The sequence below is a fragment of the Phalacrocorax carbo genome, chromosome 1, assembly GCF_963921805.1.
Source record: "Phalacrocorax carbo chromosome 1, bPhaCar2.1, whole genome shotgun sequence".
In the NCBI taxonomy this organism is placed as follows: Eukaryota; Metazoa; Chordata; class Aves; order Suliformes; family Phalacrocoracidae; genus Phalacrocorax; species Phalacrocorax carbo.
The window spans coordinates 108,938,102-108,958,635 of NC_087513.1; the positions used below are offsets into that span (position 1 = coordinate 108,938,102).

At 38.9% G+C, this 20,534-nt stretch overlaps 1 long non-coding RNA gene across 3 annotated transcripts in view; it reads left to right on the forward strand.

Moving 5' to 3' along the window:
- The window catches only part of LOC135316524 (uncharacterized), a 247,559-nt gene that overhangs the window by 196,135 nt on the left and 30,890 nt on the right, over window positions 1-20,534 (forward strand). For all 3 annotated transcript variants that reach the window (XR_010375781.1, XR_010375780.1, XR_010375779.1), the window contains one exon: window positions 12,414-12,478. This is a non-coding gene — a long non-coding RNA (uncharacterized LOC135316524). The remainder of the gene's footprint in view (window positions 1-12,413; window positions 12,479-20,534) is intronic.

Consider the following 20,534-nt stretch of genomic DNA (forward strand, 5'->3'; position numbering starts at 1 on the left):
TAGAGACATCCATGTATGTCCTGAACAGGAAAGATCATTGATACCATTGAAGATAGATGAAAGTGGACAAATCGGGAGGAAGTTCAGGGAAATGAGTAGGCACTATTCATGGTGAAAGCAAGTTTTGCTAAGTGGACAAGGAGGTAGTTTATTAGGAGATCCCCCCACATACATATCAGAGGAGCCAGTTGGCTGTTTCGTTTGAGACTGCCACAAGTTGTCGGTAGATATCAGCATAAGATAATGGTCTGAGGAGGAGGATGACATATTGATGGATGTTTTTGTTCATCTTAATGTTATGTTACTGTTTATCTCAAAAGACCTCAATAAAGTATAGGAGTTTTACTGTGCTAGTTTTTGTGTTTACATAATTAAAACAAACATCTGCTATAGGTGGCTTTGTTTTCAAGGTGCCCGTACTCAAAAAAGTTCTGCATGCTCTCTTATATTGTTATGGATGGTTCTCCTAATTTCAGTGAGAAGACTAATTGTACTAAACATTAATATAAGAGTTTGCATGATAAAGGCCTGGAGACGTTATATAGATCCATTCCTCTCCCAGCGCATGGAAGTAAAAAGTTCATCACCGGACACACTGGGTTAAGGACGTGGTTACTGCAAGCTTTGTGCACGTTGCATTCTATCAAATGCACATTGTTCAAATTCATATAGGAAATTGGCATTCCTTGTGAAAGGTTATTTCTCTTACATTCACAATCCCATGGCTGTTATTAATCCTGTGAGGACAGAACTAGATTCTGTTTGCAGAACTTAACTGCATTTTAACTAAGAAGCGGACTGTTTTCTACATGTTGCATTCTGCTTCTCTCCTGCTCAATAAAAGCCATCGAGAAACGCATTCCACAAATCTGGTTGCTTGGTTTCATTGCTCTGCAAGCACTGGTTACCATAGTGTTTTAGAAAAATACCTTTTCAGGAAGCAGATACGTAATCAAATATAGTCCGCTGAAGTTGTGCTGAATGAACCATCTGTTAACAAATTGAAAGTAACGTATTTGTAGATCAAATGATTAGTAACCTTTAATTTCCTGTTACAGTCAGAGAAATATAAAAAAGAGGGCATGAGAATATTTTCAGAAGCATCCCTTTACGTACCCTGAAGCTGCCTACCCTTTGAATGCACCTCCTTATGGATGTCTTGCCACAGTGTTACAAACTGACCCTCTTCAACAATCAGATCTTTCTGGAAAGCAAGCCAGTTGCCTCCACCTAGACTGTGCACATTTCTGTAGCTACTCTATCTCTGAGCCACTGGCACAATTAATGCCTCCTAGTTATTAAGCCAGGATGCACCCAGTACCGATCAAAAAGCATTGTATTCATATTGGATCACTCTTACTTAAACACTGCTTTACATGTTGCTGTTGTAATAAAAAAAATGCAAATTCTTGTCTTTGATACCAAAGAACTAGGCACTATACAAATTTAAAGTAAAATCCCTTTAATGTCCTTAAGTCCATACAGCCTATGTAAACATTTACTATTAATTCAGAATTCCGGGAAGATGTTGAAGCAGGACTGAAGTACTCTTGGCGCAATTTGAAATAAGAAATAAAGGCCTTCTGCTTATTACTAGGAAAGATAAAAACACCTTCTAGGTACATGACCCTTGTTGGTCCTCTGAAATCTCCTTTGTGCTGTTCAGGCATTCGGTATGGAGAATTTCAAAGCAGCAACTAACAAACTGTGCTATCTGCCTTTGTTTAATAGTTCAGCATATATCAGATTCTCCAATAATTGTTCTGTGCTTATTTATAACATGTCACCCTTTGTCCAAGTCTGCAGCTTTGGCTGTCAAGTGTGAACTAGAAGCATATCTTAAGCTCAAGTGTGTTTTTGGCTACACTATGGTAATATTGGCTGTGCTGCAGCCCCTGTCTCCCCATCAGAAAAACAATTTGATATTAACAGGAAATTCATAGTGTTATATATTCACTGGGGCAGCAGATATATGTAATATCATGAAATTCAATGAGCTGTGAAGTCACAAATCCTATGAATTCATATATCATTACTAAATCTCTGCATTGGTGAATTAATTTATTGAATATGTACACATAACGTTTGGTATTTGTTTTCGATGTAGCTGTTCATGATTTTCTGAGAAAAAGTTCGTAACTGATTTGCCAAATCAAAACTTTGGGGCAATAATTCTCTCTTTTTAGGAAAATTTTAATTGCAAATGTTTTCTCCAGTACAGAACTTAATTCTGATAAAGTTGAATAATGACCAAGTAACCAAGGATCCGGTAGCTAAGATACTAAACCGATTGCATGGAAGCTCATCTCAGTGCTGAGCTGAGTGCTCTGTGCGGGACAGCTGTGAAAAGTCTCATGGAAAGAAGTCTGGTTGTACACAGGAATATTACCAAAATGTGTAGGACAAAAACTAAATAAATGCCCTTATGTGACTGCGCAATGTGAATTTCACATAGATAGTGTGGAACTGTAATTTGATAAAGATTTTGAGTTATATGTGCTCTAAATCTTCTGAAAAGCAAGCTAATATAATTAGTAGTGCTCTACTCAGAACACAAGTTTGCTGTTATTCCTGTGAGTTATCACTTCCAAACACCACAATATGTCTTCTGTGATGACACCGACCAGCCATAGTGGGCCTTTTTCTTTGTTTGATTTTGTCAGAAAATGACAATTCATTGAAAAGAAAGCTGCTTGCACTAGCACCATTTCCTTTTGGAAAAAAGTATTGGAAATTTGAAAGATCCTGCCTAGCCATTTTCAACAAAGTTCATTTTTTTCCTATATTTTAAATAACTTTTCAGGCCTGTAACCTGTATTTAATGTTTAAATAGTTCTCCTCCCCACAATTCAATAACCTGTAAATTATACATGTATAGTGGAAGCAGGAGTTAAGATCCAGAGTCCTCTCTGCCCTGCCTTTGATCACTCATAGCCTGCTCAATCTTCCAAGAAGGCTCCATGCCTTTGATCTCCTCTGCCTCCGTCTCTATGTTGTTCAGGTTATCTGAGGATGTTAATTATTTTGAAGCACAAAATTATGTCAACTCAAACTAAAATAATTGAAAGAGTAGCCATTTGTGCTCAAAATATTGAAGAAGTCAAAATCTAGAATGAATATTTAAAATATTTAAATGTACAAAGTGTTAATTGCTCCAACGTAAAAGTACTCAAAAATCTAGATTTGAAGGTTTGTGCTGTTTGGTGTGAGATTATTTTGCAGATGTAAAAATTCACAGTAGGGAAATTGAAAAGTGGGATATAGAAAACTGTTTTCTATTCAGTTTTAATAATTTTTGCTTCAAAACTAATTGATCCTTTAGTCTGCTGAATCAAAAACACACCTTACATTGGGCTATAATGCACATGTTCTTTCTTTTCAACTTAGAGTTATGACCTGACCGGGTGGGGTTTTTGGCTAACAGAACTCAACCTGCTAAGAATGTAACCCAGCAAAATGCATGCACAGGCCCCATATTTTTGTAATTAAATTACCAAAATGTGTGGAGTGTGTTTGGATATGTGTACATATATACTTGCCTGCAAAACATTCTGATGTTTTGGAAAGTTCTGTCCAGATTTTAGGAATATAAGAACCTAAAGACGTATGTAACTTCCTTCCTGAAATAATTAAGAACGTTTCAAAAATACTTATTTTCTCTCTGCCCATGAGCAGTGAGTTGCGCCATATTGAGGTGTGAGACTGTGGTCAGTTATAGCAGCCAGGGGATAGGTGACATACAGCACATGTTCTACTGAAGGTACAGAAGGCTACTTTTTGCTCAAGGCAGCTAAGCAACATGCTCTTCTTGAATAACATTGCGTAAGGTTTTAAGTTCTGAGCAGCCAGGATTCGTGCAGGGCCTTATGGGGAAATGCGCAATAAAAACATAAAAACTGTTTATGACTGATTGAGAAATCTATGGTACGAAGAATGCTCTTGTGGCATCCTTTTTATTCCCAGTTTATATTCAGGTCAAGAATGAGTCCTATGAGAAATAAGTGGCCCTGGAGGACCCTTGCTGCACAACCTGCTGGACATTAGGGGTTAGGAAGCCATCTGCACTTTCTGCTGAGTTACATCTGTGTGATCCCAGACCCTTGAGGAATTTTCATTCTGAAGTTTGGGGGAGGATTGCTGCTGTGAATGTGTTCCCTATAGGTAGGCGTGCAACTCAGCTAAGCACTGCGGCGGTTTTTGAAGGGAAGCACTAGGGTGGGAGTTTCACTGGGGCAGGTCTAGGCACTAAGCGTGCTGCTAAATCAGTTTCTGGCTTCAGTTCTGGCTATACTTGTCTTGAAGAGGCACTAGGGAAAGAAGTCAACATTGCTTTAGTTAGCACAAGTAGAAGGTGTGTAAGGAATTATTTGTTGTTTACTCTCTTGGCTAGCTAATTCTCTGTGTTTACTGTCCGCCTACTCTAGTGATGAGCAACTAGATCAAGGTATCTTCAGATTTCTTTTCAAAGGTAGTGGTCAAGTTGGTGCAAATTGTGTAGGTTGTACGTAGAAATGATCTAATTCAAGGTAGTACTTATGATTCAGTGCAGTGTACTTAACACTGAGCAATGTCAGGTATTCTACACTTTATACAGTAATGATAACTTGTTTATGAAAACGCATTCATCTTTGGTACCTTTGGCTCTAGAACTGGAAAAAACGTCTAACTGCCATGCTGCTTAGGCGTTTTGAAGAGTGACATGCTAAAAGCTTTCAAATTTGGGAAAAAATAGATGTTTCAGTTATTATCTGATGAATGGTGATGATAATGCTCAGTTGTATTTGCACTTAGACCTGCGAGAGACAAATGAGGTAAAGGGAATTTAGAAAGTGTTTTTCTATGTCCAAGACTTAGTGTATGTGGAGGAATTGAATGTTGTACCTCTTGCTCTGAACTTATTTAATGTTTATGGAGCGGCAGTGGTGAAATAAATGGGGGCTGAAGCAAGTATGTTGAAGAAAATGTCTGTGGCAAAGCTCTTCCTATCATCACGTTTGGTTTGATATTTTGTAATACCACAGCATTTTTACCTGTCTTAGGTACTGTCTCACTGTTTGTGAAGACAGTGTCATATCTTTTTGTGCCTGAACGATCACCCATAAAAGCCTAAGTTTTTTAAAGACACGGGGAATAGCAGTAGAGCCTGGCTTTTGCTTGGACCTCGCTATGGGCTCCGCTCAGAACCAGCCCTCCTCTGGCATGGCAGCCGTGGTTCTTATTCTACCACAACTGCGCTTCCCCGTGAAGAACAGAAGGGAGGCTCATGTTTGCAGTGGGCAATTTCTTTACACTGTAGAATAGTTATCGGCGAAGGCTCATCTGAATTTTCAGTAGGTGTTTCAATTAATTATATTTGCACCCATTGATATTTATGAATATTTGCACTCTTAAGGTAATAACTTATCTTCTTAAAACATCTGTGAAGAAGGCTTTTCTTGTGTGAGCAAGAGTATTGGCTGTGCATCACTCAGCTTTTGTTGCTATTTATTTTTAAAGATTTTCTTTCTCTGGTAGCAAAGCAGAAAGAAGGTTGTGAAGTTCAGGTACCCAGCTATACAGCCAAAGTGGCCAAAAGTGAATTGGTTGCATATAACACAGTGAAAAGTTTAGAGGAGAAGGAACTTAAAGCAAGATTGTTCATGAAAATTTCACAAAGGGGAAAATTACAGTTAAATTTATGATGAATGACATCTCTGGCTCTTACCATAGAGTATCTTGCTTAAGTCTCTTAATTCGGTGCGGTTAACCTTAAGGCATTAAAAAAGAGAAGGCACAGTGCCATTTGAAGGTAAAGTGAAAGTAGCAAGCAGATGATAACTTTTCATTTGCATGCATTTTACAAATCATTTTTGTCACCTCTATATACTAGGGCCTTTGAGAATGTGGTCTGCAGAGCAAGACCATTTTATTGTGAAGTGTTACACCATGCAGTACAGTACATTAAAGTTACCCAGTAATGGGTAATATATCCAGCACTTGCATGTCAAATTTTAACTTCTAATAACTACAGTGGCGTACTCGCTAGTTTCGTTTTTGTGTTCAAGAACAACCATGCGAAAGAGCAGAGATTCCCTTCCTCCCTCTCTCCCTCTCCCTTCACTTTGAGACCGTTGCTGTGTTTCTTTCCCATTCTCCCTCAGCTTTTCTCTCATGTCTTGTGCAGCTTGCCATTGCCCAGGGAAAGCTCCGGTTTTTCTTTTCCAGTTAGTTTGCAAACTGCCCGTTAAGCTAAGAGGTTGGGGTGCCGGTTGTCCTGTGGGACCTGAGTGCATACACAGAAACCATATTTGGCTGTAAGCAGAAACCCTCAGCCCAGCCCAAGTTTCCTGTCCTCTTTGTCTTCCCCTTCCTACCTCCCGGGTGGACAAAGGGTCGGTGCCCTCTTGTCCCGTGGAGAGGTCAGTCCTGTGCAGCCTCCCTCCACCTGGCCTCGTTGCCTCCTCCAGCTGCGGATGAACAGGGCCAGGCGCTCCCACAGATGCGTCTTTTTGGTTCCCTTTGTGTTGCCCTAGTATTAGTTCATAGCCAAAGCACTCTGAGATTCATCTACCTCTCTAATTGTTGCTGGGCACATATGCAAGTGATTTTTTTAACAGCTTTTTAACATCCTTCTTGAATATTGGTGAAGTGAATACTCGTATTGAGGGCTAGCCACATGTTGAAGTGTTTTTCCACACAGGAAAATAAAAATGACTATGTAGGATTCTGTGCCTGTTGTCCCTCAAAAGCTGCTGCTCAGATTTGCCCAGCTCAGACTGCCTATTATTTGTCATTAGTGGCAAACACCCTTCTGAGATGTGAAAGTGAGGCTGTTCCCTTGTCCTTTTCACATACCATAATTGATAATAGTAGTAGTAAATTTGAACAGGATATGAATTCATTGTTGTTTATCTGGAAGTTTCTACTCAATTCTAATGAAACCATTATTTTTCACTATGGTTCAAGATGCACCTGGGTTTGTAGGTTGCATCCTTGTGAGTGGTTCCTTTGAAGACACTAATGTATTGTGGCCTAACTATTTTTATGGTAACAGTAAAACATAAGGTGGAATGAACTGAGCTTGAGTCCCATGTACCCTGTTAGGAAAAAAAACCCCAGTAATTCTATTTTGATCTGATGACTACTAAAATGATAAAAATGGAATCTCAAGTTTCTGTTTCTATGTAATTGTTAATTAAAGACATTTGAATTGCCTTTCTGAGTTTTATGAGCCTGGAGAAATGAATTTAGTTTTAAATAATCTCAAAGATCTTTATAGGAGAATCCACCCATATGTCATTTTTATGGCTGAGGCATAACGACCCACAGAGTTTGCTCATGGTCCCTGGAAGTCAGTGCGATCCCTGTGGTCCAAGCTGTGGGACTATTGTGGCAAGTAGCTGGAGTGACAAGCAGTATTTCCACTTAGTGGTGGCGCCTAGGCAGCCATCTTTAGCTCACAAGGAAAAGAAAAGGGTCTCTGGATTCAAAACCATGCACATGGCATCCCTTTCAGAAAGACCATTTGAGAGAGCTTACACCATGTCACTGCATCAGAGGGCTTTCCTCTGGCTGCTGGCCCTTGAAAAGCTCCAGATCTGGAAAAAGGAGGAACTAAGCCATGGACTGATTTACTGGGGCAGCAGCAACTTTCTCTTCTACCAGACAGCTCCCACTGGTTGAGCAGAGCAGGGCCTATCCCAGGTGCACTGGCTCGGCAGGCAGAGCAGGGTGTCTTCCATCCCCGGATGTTGTACCCAGCACCTCCTCCCGGCCACTCGCTGCTGCTGGGCTGGGGTGGCTGCTCCTTCTCCAGGTCCTCTAGGCCCCACCAGCATCACCGTTCATGACCTGGAGAAGCTGTCTCGAGCGCTCTCCTCCTCCCAGCCACGCCTGCCTCCCCAAAACCCGGGTGGAGGCCTCTGGGGTATGCCAGGAGCAAGGCAGGGGCTGCCCCAGGCCGCCAGCCTGCCACCTGCACTGCCCCAGTCCCAGCCAGGAGTGCAGCCAGCCCCCGCAGCCCTTCTGTTGGTGGGCATCCCTGGGACCTCCCTCTGAGGCCTGCGCTGCCATCGTAACCGTCTTCCTCCACTTCAAAGCCCCCGTTCTCACGCTTCCTTCCTTTGGTAATGAACCTTCAGTTTCCTCCAGGTAAATAAAGTGAAACTGGAAAGAACTGTAAAACAAAACATAAAAGTAGCCGAGCTGGAGAGTTACTGCCTGCAGTGTCCCTGGGAATGTTTTTTCCTGTCCTCCTGCTGAGGTTTCTAGCCTGTTGTCTCCCACTTTGTTTGCCCTTCCTTACCAGTTTTTAGCTTATAAGCTCTTTAGCATGCAACCTCCTCTTCACAGGAGCATTTGTATGGGTGCTAATAGGTAGAGAGGCTCCTCCCATGGCTCCGTTTTTATTAATGGGAGGATCAGAGAAATTGCCACATATTTAACATCTCTTTTGCGGTAGCTTCGTGGTGTAGAAACAGTGAGTGGATTCTTGTTCATTTGTTCACAACACTGAGCTCTGAGAAATTCTTCTGTACAAGGTTCTTAGGTGCTGGGAGAGCGTGTGCAGGTTATGTGGTATTTTCATTTGGAAGTGACATTTTACATGACATTTTACTTTAGAACAATAGATGGGCAAAATCAAAATTTCAGGTCTGTAGCAGAAGAGTTATGTCTATTACTTAGTCTGTTTCGTCACTTACATCTTTATAAATTCTGCCTGATTGCATCTCTTTTCACAAAATCCATATTAAATGCATTTTGAAGAAGGAGGGTGCTGGCTGCTCTCAGATGTGCTGGTTTGCAAACTTGCAGACCAGCTGTCCTACTCACTAGTAAAGATAGGAGGGCTCAGATGGAGGGGTTTGTGCTGCTGGAAACACAACCAGCTTTCTCAGGAGACTGCTTTGAGGGAGATTGCAGCAATATTGCATCCCCACTGTTACTAGTGGGTATCGCCACACACGTGTATAATTTGTGCTAGATAAAATCAGGAGGTAATAAAGACAGGTAAAAGCAAGAGATAGAGATCTGCTGTGTACTTTTTTTTTCCTTTAATTTTTCCTTAGGGTGCAAAAATGTCCAGGGGATACCACATTAACTCGGGGAAAAGCGAGTGCTGCTTTAAATCAGAAAACTTGTGTTATACCAAGTGCTTTGTTTTGGGAAACATTTCGGTATGTTATGAGGGAAAGTTGCAGACTAGGCATGTTTACTAGACCTTTAATTGCTACATTTAGGAGAAAGGCGCTTCTTTTTTTTCCTTTCTCTCCCCCCCCCCCCCGCCCCCTAACGACAAGAAGCCAGAGTTTGCTGTGCAAATGAAGCAGGCTTTGCAAGAATCAGATTCACTTTGGACGACTCTTCACATTCCTAGTCATCATTACATTAGGCAGCACAATTCCATCTCTGGTTGATGGGCAGAAAAAGTGGGCAGCCTGCCAGGTAGACGTTTCCATGGCTCCCAACCCCCAAAGGTGATGCGTTTTTCAGCTAATTCAATGAAGAGTGGGCTGAACTTTGGGTATAAACTAGACAATAGCTGCCTTCGCAGTATCAGCAGAATGGTTTATGGGAATGCACTCCACATTTGGCAGAGCATCATGTGACCTTACGGCTGAGATTTTGTGATGGTGCCAACGGAGACTTGGAAAGCAGCGCCCGTTCTGACTTTTTTCCTCTTTTCTTACATGGCTCAGAAAATGGTGGATCTTAATACTTGACTTTAGCCAGACTCAGCAAGCGATTGAGCTTTGAAGCACAACTTTGCCTTTATTCTGGCTTTTTTGGCACACCACCAGGAGGCTGTCCCTTTCACGCCTGATAAATTCTGCTTCTTATCTCCAAATAGAAAAAAGAAAGAAAGAAAATATAAGCAGAATATTTATACTTCATAACTGCATTTTAAAACTACCTGTTTTATATTTTTTATTGGTGATCTGTAGTTTAGAACAACCCTCCTGAATGTCTGAAGAATAAAAGTTGTTTTTTATTTTTCTGGTGGTTTTTTCTTTTTTTTTTTTTTTTCTTCCTTCCTCCTGTTTAGTGAACAGGCATTTGAACTGGGCAAACGGGGCGACAGCATTGAACATGAGATCATTGCAGCATAGTGTAGCAAACTGGCACCCTGCCTTTTCACCCCTTTGCTCCGGCAGATTTGTGCAATCCCCATTTATAAAACCAGCGCAGGGGCGAGGTGAATTTTCTGGTCTCTCCCCACCTCTAGTCCTGTGCAGGCAGTTGCGGCAAGGATTGGTGCAGCTTTTGCGCAGTGCTTTGTGCCTGGAATTCCGAGAAGAGCGAGAGAGAGAAGACAGGCATCCTGGTCTTCTTCCGAGAAAGAACAGGAGCCCTAAGAAGAAGAAACAAATCTGAGTTTGTCCTACATACAAGAGTGCAGAAAAAAAAAAAAAAGTGACTCTCCTGCTTCCAAAAAAAAAAAATCTGGCATGTTTCACTACAGAGACATCAGGATGTGTTAGTCTTCTTAAAACAGTGTAACAAAATGAGCCTAGGAGATTGATTCTTTCAGTAAAAAAAGAAAACAAAAAAAAAAGAAAGAAGGAATGAATTTTTTGTTTGTTTGGTTTTTTTTTTTTCCACTATTGCTCATATAGCAGTATTTGGCACTGGGTGAAAACGTACCTTTCATATCAGGTATAGCTTCTTTTTCTTTTTTTCCTCTTTTTCTTTTTTTAAGCCGTTTTAAACATGTTGTTTTGAAACTGAGTCCTTGTATATTAATTTTAACATAGTCAGCTGTTCACACGTTTTAAAACTAACTTTTTTGGGGGGGGCTTGATCTAATACTGCTAAAAATAGAAAGTAAACAAAAAATCGAGGGTCTATAGAAATAAGCGGTTAGGCACATTTTGTCTTAGCTAAGCACTGGAGATATGCAAGGACCTTAATGTTACATTTATTCAGTCTAAGCTTTGGTTATCTCTAAGAGAGTTGTGGGTATTTAGATCTGGTTGCTAAGGAAAGTAAATTCTTTTTTTATAGCGTGACTCATACTTTCAGTTTCTAAAGAGGGGAAGAGAAAAAAAAAAAGTTAAACTGTAGGAAAGGATCGCTCTTGTAGCCACTATATTAAAGTTATTATTGAGTTAATTCATATATGAGTTTCTTACAATTTGTATCTAAATCCGTGACAAAGAGATCAGTGTAATAAGCACTGGAATAAAAGGCACATTATTGGGACATTCATGAAGTAAGCCTGGTTTGCAGCTAGTAACAGTGACTATTTTAAGATGTTCGGTAAAGCAGCACTTGTCTGGGAATAGCTTAAAACAGTATTTAAGATATCCATTCAGAATGTTTGTGATAAGTGCATGCAGAGTTAAAGTAAGTTTTGAGCATATGACGCTGTAGTAGAGCCTTTTTCTTAAAGCATTTGTCTGTCTGTTGTAACATATTACTAGGCAATTAGAAGAGCGTGTAACAAAATTCATCCTGACTGACAGATTTTGAAAAGCTCAGACAAATCAGTGTTTTATGTATTTTGGATTTTTAAAAAATATTTTCCTAGCCTTTTAAATTTATGTTAAGAGCACAGATGTCCTCAGCTCAAAATTACTTTGAAACTCGCAGTGTCTTTTTCATCAGAAACTCTGATTTTTTAAAACATATTCATGGCAGGTGCTTGTCTAATAAAAAGCTTTATAAATACAGTATGACTTTACAAAACAGAATCATTTTAGCGCGTGCTTCACTTTTTATACATTACGGATTAGACAGTAACTTCTAAGATTATGCTAATTTTGCTACCTTATATTTTTGTTGTTCTGCAATGAATTCTGGGAAATTGCTGAATGGGGACCTTATGTATATGACACATATACCTCCATTCACCCATTTTGTACCAGAAAGCGTTTCTTAGATTTATGGTGAACTGCCCTCCCCAATAGTTTTGTTAGAATAATTACGTATGTCATTAGTACTTAAGTCCGTTGAGAAACCAAAGCTTGCATTAGCTTAAAAAACCTTTTAAAATTTCTATATCTGATCACAGTAATCACATCTTTTTATCTTTTTTTTTTTGCTGTAAAGTTTTGCAAACGTTTCTTGATTTAAGCCATTTAGTCTATGCCAGTATTTTTATGAAGTTCCATACCAAATTATCTCATCGTATGCACTATTTGATAAAAACTATTTATTTTTGTTAAGCATGCTCCTTCCCTTCTGAAATTCTTCATAAAAACAGATTTGCGGGGTGGAAAAAAGCTAGGAAATACTAAATTAAATAGTCCCTTTGCCAAAGTGTGCTTGTTCACAGCATGTCTTCCCATGGCCCTGAGAGGGGCATCAGCAGTGTGTTGGTTTTATATCTTAAAAGGATAATTACTAATTTTGTGTATGTTTCATGTTGTTCTGAAAACACTTTACATAAACAGATATTTCAAAATCTTTCTCTTACTTTTCTTTTGTTCTAGTGAAAGAAAAAAAATAAAATGAAAAAGGAAACTGAAGAACTTAATTATACCAGAATTCAGCGAAGGTAATACAGTGACCTTAATTTTTTTTTTGTTAAAAAATAAAGTTAATGTTAAGAACATGAAGCAGGTTTTCATTAAAAGGATTTCGTTCCTTAAGAGAGCCTACCAATGTAATTTCACCTATATCTATTAAACTTTTGTTCTGATTGCTTTCTGTGGGAATATTGCAGTTTGGGTAGACTTTATACTGTATGTTTCCATGAAGCTTTAGTATGAAGTGAAAGATCAATACATAATTTGTTCTTTTGCTATGCCTAGTAAATAGATATAGCACATATCTATTTACTAGGATATTTATATTACTAGTATGTTTATAGTACATATATCTATTTGCTAGTATATAACTATAATACCGTGATCAATTATTTTTGAAATGTGAAATATCTCTACTATTCAAAAAAAAATAAAAAGAAAGACTATTGGAGAAGCAATTTTATAGCACTTATTACAATCATTCACTAAATATGTGCAGTCTGCGTTCTTATTTCTGATATTAAGGTAACTATTCTAGTTTCAGTGCTTGTCTTACATATTCTCTCTCCTCGGTGTCAGCAGAAAACGATAAAAATATCATTCATTCTGAATGCTGAAGTGTTCTATCAAAGTAAAAGCAGGTTTAAAACAGACTGTTCTAGAAAATAAATTAACATTATTTTAAAATGCAAAAGGGTACGCTTGAACGTGTAAGATTCAATCCACTAAATTCCAAAAGAAAAGAAAACAATAAGGTCATTTTAGAATGCTCAGCTCTCATTACTGAACTAGAAATACATGTTGCAGTCTGCAAGAAAATGAAACATCGCCCTGATTCAAAAACTTGGTTAATGGCAACACTCAGTCCCTTGAAAGGAGTTTTGCCCAACTAACAATGACAGAATCAGGCTTTCAGTGGGAACTGGTGGAGGGCAGGCGTTAAAATCTTACTCGGATACGGATTTCAGTAACCCACTAAAATCACAAGAGACCTTTCTATAGCACCTGGTTTTAAAATTATACCTGCTTCTTATGCCTGTATTTTACAAATATATTTGTGGTTATATCGTTACAATTTATTCTGATATGTCAGATACTATGCTTAAAGATGCCATATTTATCAATGCTTTAATTTAGAATATGTAAGTTATAAAACTGTATCTGTGTCTCATCTTTCTGAATTATTGGTTATTGCCTCAAAGGACCTGTTTTCAGTCTGTTGCGTAGAACACCCTACATTCAGTGCGTTATAATTTGTATTGTACTGCTTGCTGGTCACAAGAAGGTGGTGGTGTAGGAGTTAACCCTGATGTTTTGGAAGATTGTGTCTCTACTTGCATTGTTATTATTAGGGAATAGCATTGATGGGATGATTAGCGAATAAAGTATACAAATTAACTTCTTTGCTTTGATTAATAGGTGTTGTTTGATCAACAAGTTGTTGTCAAGCAGTACTTAGATGCATTGTAATAGGAAGAAATAGCTAAGGAGTCTTTATAATATTGTACAGGAGCTGCGCTCCAGTGTGCCTCTTTGCTTTTCAGATTTGGTGGGGTGATTTTTATTTTGGGTTGTAGTACATGATATGAGCTCAGACACAAAAGGCAAACCTATATTGTTCACTTCTGTGTCACGTCCAATTATGGATTCCAGTCTTGCCTGCTGTGTGCATGCTCTAGTCAGGTGCGAGTTGTTGGGAGATGAGAGTTCAACAGTAAGGCAAAGCGTGTGCAAAAGGACATTAATTCCTGATGAAGACAAAACAATGTTGCGCCGTCCATCTGTAAAAAGAGTGTTTTTTCTTCCTTCTTCAAAAAACAAACTAGTTACAGGTCTTTGGCTTGTTCAGTAGATCCACCATTTATGCAGTTAAGTTTGAAGTAGCCGCCTTTGCAATAGATGGTAATATTTTTACGCTTCAATACTTGTTCTTACATTGCTTCGTATGTTTGTTTGTTTAAAGTCTTCTGCGTCTCACTTCAAAAGGAAAATGCTAATCAACGATGCCAATTGGCATAAACCCGTAGATCCGATCTTGTGTTGAAACGTACTGCACAAGCTCGCTTCTATGGGTCTGTGTCAGTATGGTGATCTGGCAAAAGTTTATGTAGCATGCAATGCAGTGGTGTTTGACAACAAGCCCAAGTGAGTGTACAATACTATATATTGTTTTTGGAATGCTTCTCTTGTCCGTTGCCTTATCTTCAGACTTGGTTAAGTGATTTGTTCTTTTATCGGTTGCTTTAAGCCCCTTTGGCTTAGTATCTTATTAAAATTTACAAAGAGATGGTAGGGAATTGTAGGGTTTCCAATGAGGGAGAGTAGGCTATACCATTTCCTGGTTTTATTAAATACACCATTGCATGGTATTACATTCAAAAACTGTAGAAAAAACAAGAAGATACTAATATTTTATTTTTATTGTAAAATAAGACTAAATGGTCATTTCTTTCCAGAAACGTAGTTGGACTTGCATCATTCCTATCAAATATGTATGTATATATATACACACATATAAAATTCACATGTATATATCTTTATACATATGTAAACAGGATAGAACAGATTCTACCTTTGCAGTAGAAAATCTATCTAAGGATATGCCTTATCGTCTGAAAAGTGGGGAATAACTGCAGTTGAAAGCCTACCCCCTTGGGAATTTTATAAGCCTGTGGCTGCTGTCACATTTCAAAGAAAGGCTGAAGAAGTAAAGAAGACTTTATGGTCACCGTCGGAAGCTGTGTGCATCCGGGTTGAGGTAGTAGGTTGTATGGTTTAGAGTTACACCCTGGGAGTTAACTGTACAACCTTCTAGCTTTCCTTGGAGCACACTTGAGCCATCGAGGAATTCATCACCACTTAATCTGATCAGGGAAAGTATGCAAAAAGGTATTGTGTCATGGCTGTACATGATAATCACTCTGAGGCTTTATTGATGTTGAAATAGTCCTGATTACTTGATTATTTCATTTACATCCTGTTATGAACAATGCTAACACATTGTCTTAATGGACTGTGACTATGTACTGCAGACACTTAAGGGAAGACTGATGACGATTTTAATTCCATTAACAGGACAGCTTTAAAAGTTTATTTTGATTTATAAATTCAGAAAAATATCAAATATTTCATGCTTTATCCTTTTTTCATAGAAATAGCATATCCTACACAGTTGATTTTTGTTGCTCCAGTTATATAGTTGCACATTCTTTTTAAAGGGAAAAGAACAAATTTTTCTAGCCTTGTCATACTTTCAAAAAACTATTGCACACTGCTGTTTGCATAGAGGCGGGCAGCGTCACAAATTGATCCTGATCTTCCTTGGATTTATGATATTCTTTCTTTGTGCCTGCACAACTCAGTGTTATGAACACAGATCCAAATGACCTGCAGCCCTGCCTGTGTTTCCACTGTGTTGTGGGTCATGTGCCACTCAGCCTAATCCCCCTCTGGGGTGTCAGCATCCATGTCCTTGCACATCGTGTCAGCCTGACCCTGACCCACAATGCCCTTCTCAATTTTGGCTCTGACGGAAGTTCTGACGCATCTTCCTAACTCAGCAGGTCTTGGAGAAGTCACATTCCCTATGTGAGTGATTCCCAAAGCACCGGGAACCGCTGGCAGCAGCAGGTCCCAGCACCCAGTGCTCCATCCATGCAGGTCGGGTGCCATGGACAGAATTAGCCCTCCTCAGCCCCTGCATCACCTGTATATCTGACATGCCTTTTTAAGAAAAGCAATACCAGAATGCACCGAGACAAAAAAAAAAATGTGTATTTGATCCTAATCTGAATAGGGAGATGAAGATGTGCTTGTGGAAGTTTATGCCCCAAATTGTGCAATCCTATTTCTTGTTCAGTTTCAGTCTTCCTTATTTTGGAAAAACAAAAAAATTCCCTTGAGGTGTGTACACCCCATAAGCACTTACCTTATCAAAGAGAGAAAAAACAGTGACTGTTTTCACAGTCTAGCCGTTCCCAGAAACGGCTATGAAACAAGACTAAAAAGGACTCTGTGTGTATATGTACTGTGATTTTTTAAGTGAGGCCTGCTTCTGAAAATGATGGGGTCTCCTCAGTGCGATGGAAGGCATACTGTCAAAGTAGGAGCATCTGGACCAGATGGTGACGCTCATTCCAAAATATTTGGGGAAACCTGATACTGTCTTTTTCCACACACTTTTCCATTAAAAGTGAAAAGGAGTAGAACTTAATAATTTATACTTAATAATCATAGTAGTGATAACTTTGCCATAAAATGATGTAAGTTTTGTTGATATAAAGCAAAAGAGCCAAGCCATGCCCCTGTGGTACTGTGGTGGGGGGCTAGCACTGATGAGAGCAGTGGGCAAGCCAGACTCCTGTGAGATGAGGAGAGGGTAAAACACGGCTGTCCCACACAGGGCCGGGGGCTGCGGTCCTGGAACTCCCAAGTTAACTGCAAATGCATCTTTCTCCAGGGTATCTTGAACCCCTGCATGTCTTGCTTTACTTTTATTGCAGGTGACCTTAACAAAATATTTGTCATTTCCGATATTTAATTTTTTTAAGTTTTGCATCAATAAGGAAAGATAAGACTGTTTATTTTAAGTGGACTTGATGCTTGTTTGTGTTTTGGTTATTGTTTTCCTTTCAGTTCTGCCTGTTCAAAGAATCACTTGCTTACAGGTCCCTATGTTTGAGTCTTTCTACCTCAACTTAAGCCTTGCCTAACCAGTTTCCTAGACAAGGAATAGAAAGAGGAGATGAAAATGGATTTAATCTCTCTTTTTAATAGCATTTATTTTCAGTGATTAATGTTTGTAATAGGAAATTGGTAAAGCGGATCTGCATGACAGTTAGGCGGATGTACAATGGACTTTAAGCCTGTCTTAAAGTGTGTGGGAAAGAGGAGAGAGGAGGTTGAGTGAATCAGAGCTACTTCAAGCTAATGGAAAATGATTACAGGGGCAGTGGCTAAATGGGGGGATAGAGAGGAGATCTCCATCAACCGATGAAGCTTAACAGGGACCACTCACAATCTAAATAAAAACTGTAATATCCATTGTGGATTCAAAAGAACTCTGGTCATCAGTATGTTTTCTTCATTTTCTATTTTAAAATTTTTCTTTCGTAGTTTAAGTCCACTGGAAAGAAACATTGTAATTGCTTTTTTCTGCCAACACAGCAACAGGTGTTCAATCCTTTTATATTAATTCTTCAATTAGTTGCAAAATAAGGGGGTTTGTTTATACTAAGCTGACTGAATAGAAATGACTGATGCAGAAAATCTGGGAATGTTTCATCTGTCCTTCAAATGCATGATAAATTTGTAATTCTGTCAGGCATAGTTGCAGGTCGCTATGCAAATTTTCTGTGGAGCATCACCAGCTTTAATGAACATACATTTTCTGTATTTCTTTCTCTGTTTTTTAATTTAGGTTTTTTGCCCTGTAATGTGCAATACATTGTTTTGGTAAGAGTTATCAAGTTACAAGCAAAAATGAATGAGACTGTGAGGTAATTTTGAAGCGGATTAAGGTAGGGAATGAAAAACAAAGGGGAAAAAAAGCTCTATTAAGAACAGCTGGATGGAGTTAGGTCTTCTGTGATTTCATTTTAAAGTCATAAAACATATTGTCTCTTTTAGGCGAAGTCTGGCATTTTTTACCTTTACAGTGCAGTTGGAATACTAGTCAGTCACGTAGTACTCAGCATTATATTGCTATGTTGCTTCTGTAGGAAATACATGCACTTTGTAACACATGGATGTGTTCCAGTCCAGGACCCATCTAACAGTGTTTGTTCCTATAAGTAAGCCATAATGTTGTCATCCTCGTGCCTTTACTTTGCTTCTTGCATATTGAAGAAATATCCATTCGGATATTTTGGGACAAATCCTAAGATCCAACCAATCTGCAGCTCCCAGTAATTTCTTTGGGAGACATAGGTCTTTAGTGTTTCACAAGTTTGGTCCTACAGAAAAACTGGCAGCAGAGACACGGATCTGCCCAACACCCTTTTGCTTGCCACAATTTCCTTGGTAAAGGTTAAGCGCGATCCAAGGCCTTAACCCTGGTTCCCAACACAGAAACTTACAGCACAGCGAAAAACCACTCTAATGCCAGATCCTATTTGGCGTAAGAGCTAAGTTGCTTCAGAGAGTTGGGGAGAGTTTGGATTTCCTTGTGCAGCCCCCAGTGCCTGTGTCCAGAGGCACGCCCAAAGAAAACAGTTAAAGGGACATTTCTGAGTTAATAACCGTGGGTCAGATGCGCTAACAGAGCTTGGGTGTTTTGGGCCCAGCCATTTTGAGACCTTGTTGTGGAATAAAGCTGCCATTAATCCAGTTTCCCAGAGTAGGTAAAGCAAGTTTTTAGTAATTTTGTGCTGTTGAAATAGCAAAAAACAGTCAAAAATATATGAGTTGGATATGGGTCAATATAGTTGATAAGGCATAGTTTAAGCTGTTATAATTAATCCTATAGATTTACATTTTGAAAGTTGATATAAAATGCCTTTCTATCCATAGCTAATGTACTTTCTGCTTTTGCCATTCCACTTCAACAACAGAAAATGCTGTTTCACTTGGTCTTATGCTTCATAAAATCATAGAATCATAGAAAGTCCTGAGTTGGAAAGGACCTGCAAGAATCATCAAGTCCAACTCCTGTCCCTGCACAGGACAACCGCAAAATTCACACCATGTGTCTGAGGGCGTTGTCCAAATGCTTCTTGAGCAGCGTCAGGCTTGGCGCCGTGACTGCCTCCCTGGGGAGCCTGTTCCAGTGCTCCACCACCCTCTGGGTGAAGAACCTTTTCCTAATACCCAGCCTAAACCTCCCCTGGCACATCTTCCTGCCATTCCCTCTTTTAACTTCCTCCTGTATTCAAATAAGTTTAAGTTCTTTAGAGATTTTTAGGTAAAGAATGTGGTAAAATATTTAAAAGCAATCCCAGGAAAGGTTTTTGTTGCAAATCTGCCCTTTAAAAATGACAAACAGCTCTTAGTAATCTCTAAAACTTGTTTATTGAAATTCTTCAGCAAGAGACCTGTGATAGGTTGCTTAACTGATAAAGTTGGAATAGAAGCGCACTTGCAATTTTTCAGATTTTTTGGATGTGGTTTCATATGACATTCATTTATCTATTAAGAGCAGCTCCTGGTATTTTTAATAAAACTAAAATTAAATACGTCTGGCAGGCCCTGTTTAAATGCGAGTATTGCTTTTATAGCACAGTTAAATACAAGATTGAAAAGCTAATACTTTTGCATTACATAGTACAGAAGAATTAAATTGTCTCAGCTTTGTTTTTCTCACATAGTAAAAATATTTACATCGGAGTGATTTTTTTGGTAGAGTTTGATTTTGTACAAGGCTTCTGGATATTTCAGATGTGTTTTATTGTAAATGATGTAATTTATATTGAAATTTCTGGCAAATTCTTATTTTGTTTTGTTCCCTCCACCTCTTCTTTCATGCTACTTCTAGACACAGGAAGAGCAAGCCTCACATTGATGAAGTCTTTCTAAGAATACTTGCAAATTCTGAATAAAAAGTCAAAGATCATGCCTCTTTTTTTCTAGCATGACACTCTCATTTGTTCAGAAATATGTGGCTCCTGTCCCTTATTCCTTCTTTTGCAAATGTGATCAACATGTTACTTGATCTTACTACAGAAAAATACGCATGGATCCCATTGCTCTCTACTGCCTTTGTTGCACCTCCTTTTGAATAGAAAATCTCATCCGTAAACAACTGTACTTTGAGGCTTCCTGACTAATGTAGTTGTCTGGCTTGAGTAAGACTGGTGCTGATATGGTCCAACCATTGCACTAAGAGCCTCAGCAAAAAAAGATACAGATACAGAATAGCAGACTAATAATTTTTCTTAAGAGTTAGAAAGCCTTGTGTACTGCCTGCTTTGCTTTTGTGGTTGGGTGAAAAGTGTGGTGGGGTACATTTTGTATTTTCTTGTATGTAGATAACATACATATATTATGCATATATTGCCTTTAAGTGAATGTTATGAGTCTCCTCGACTAAAGCTTTATTTCCATGGTTGAGAGAGTTTTATCTGGGTTTATCTGTGGTTTATCTGGGAA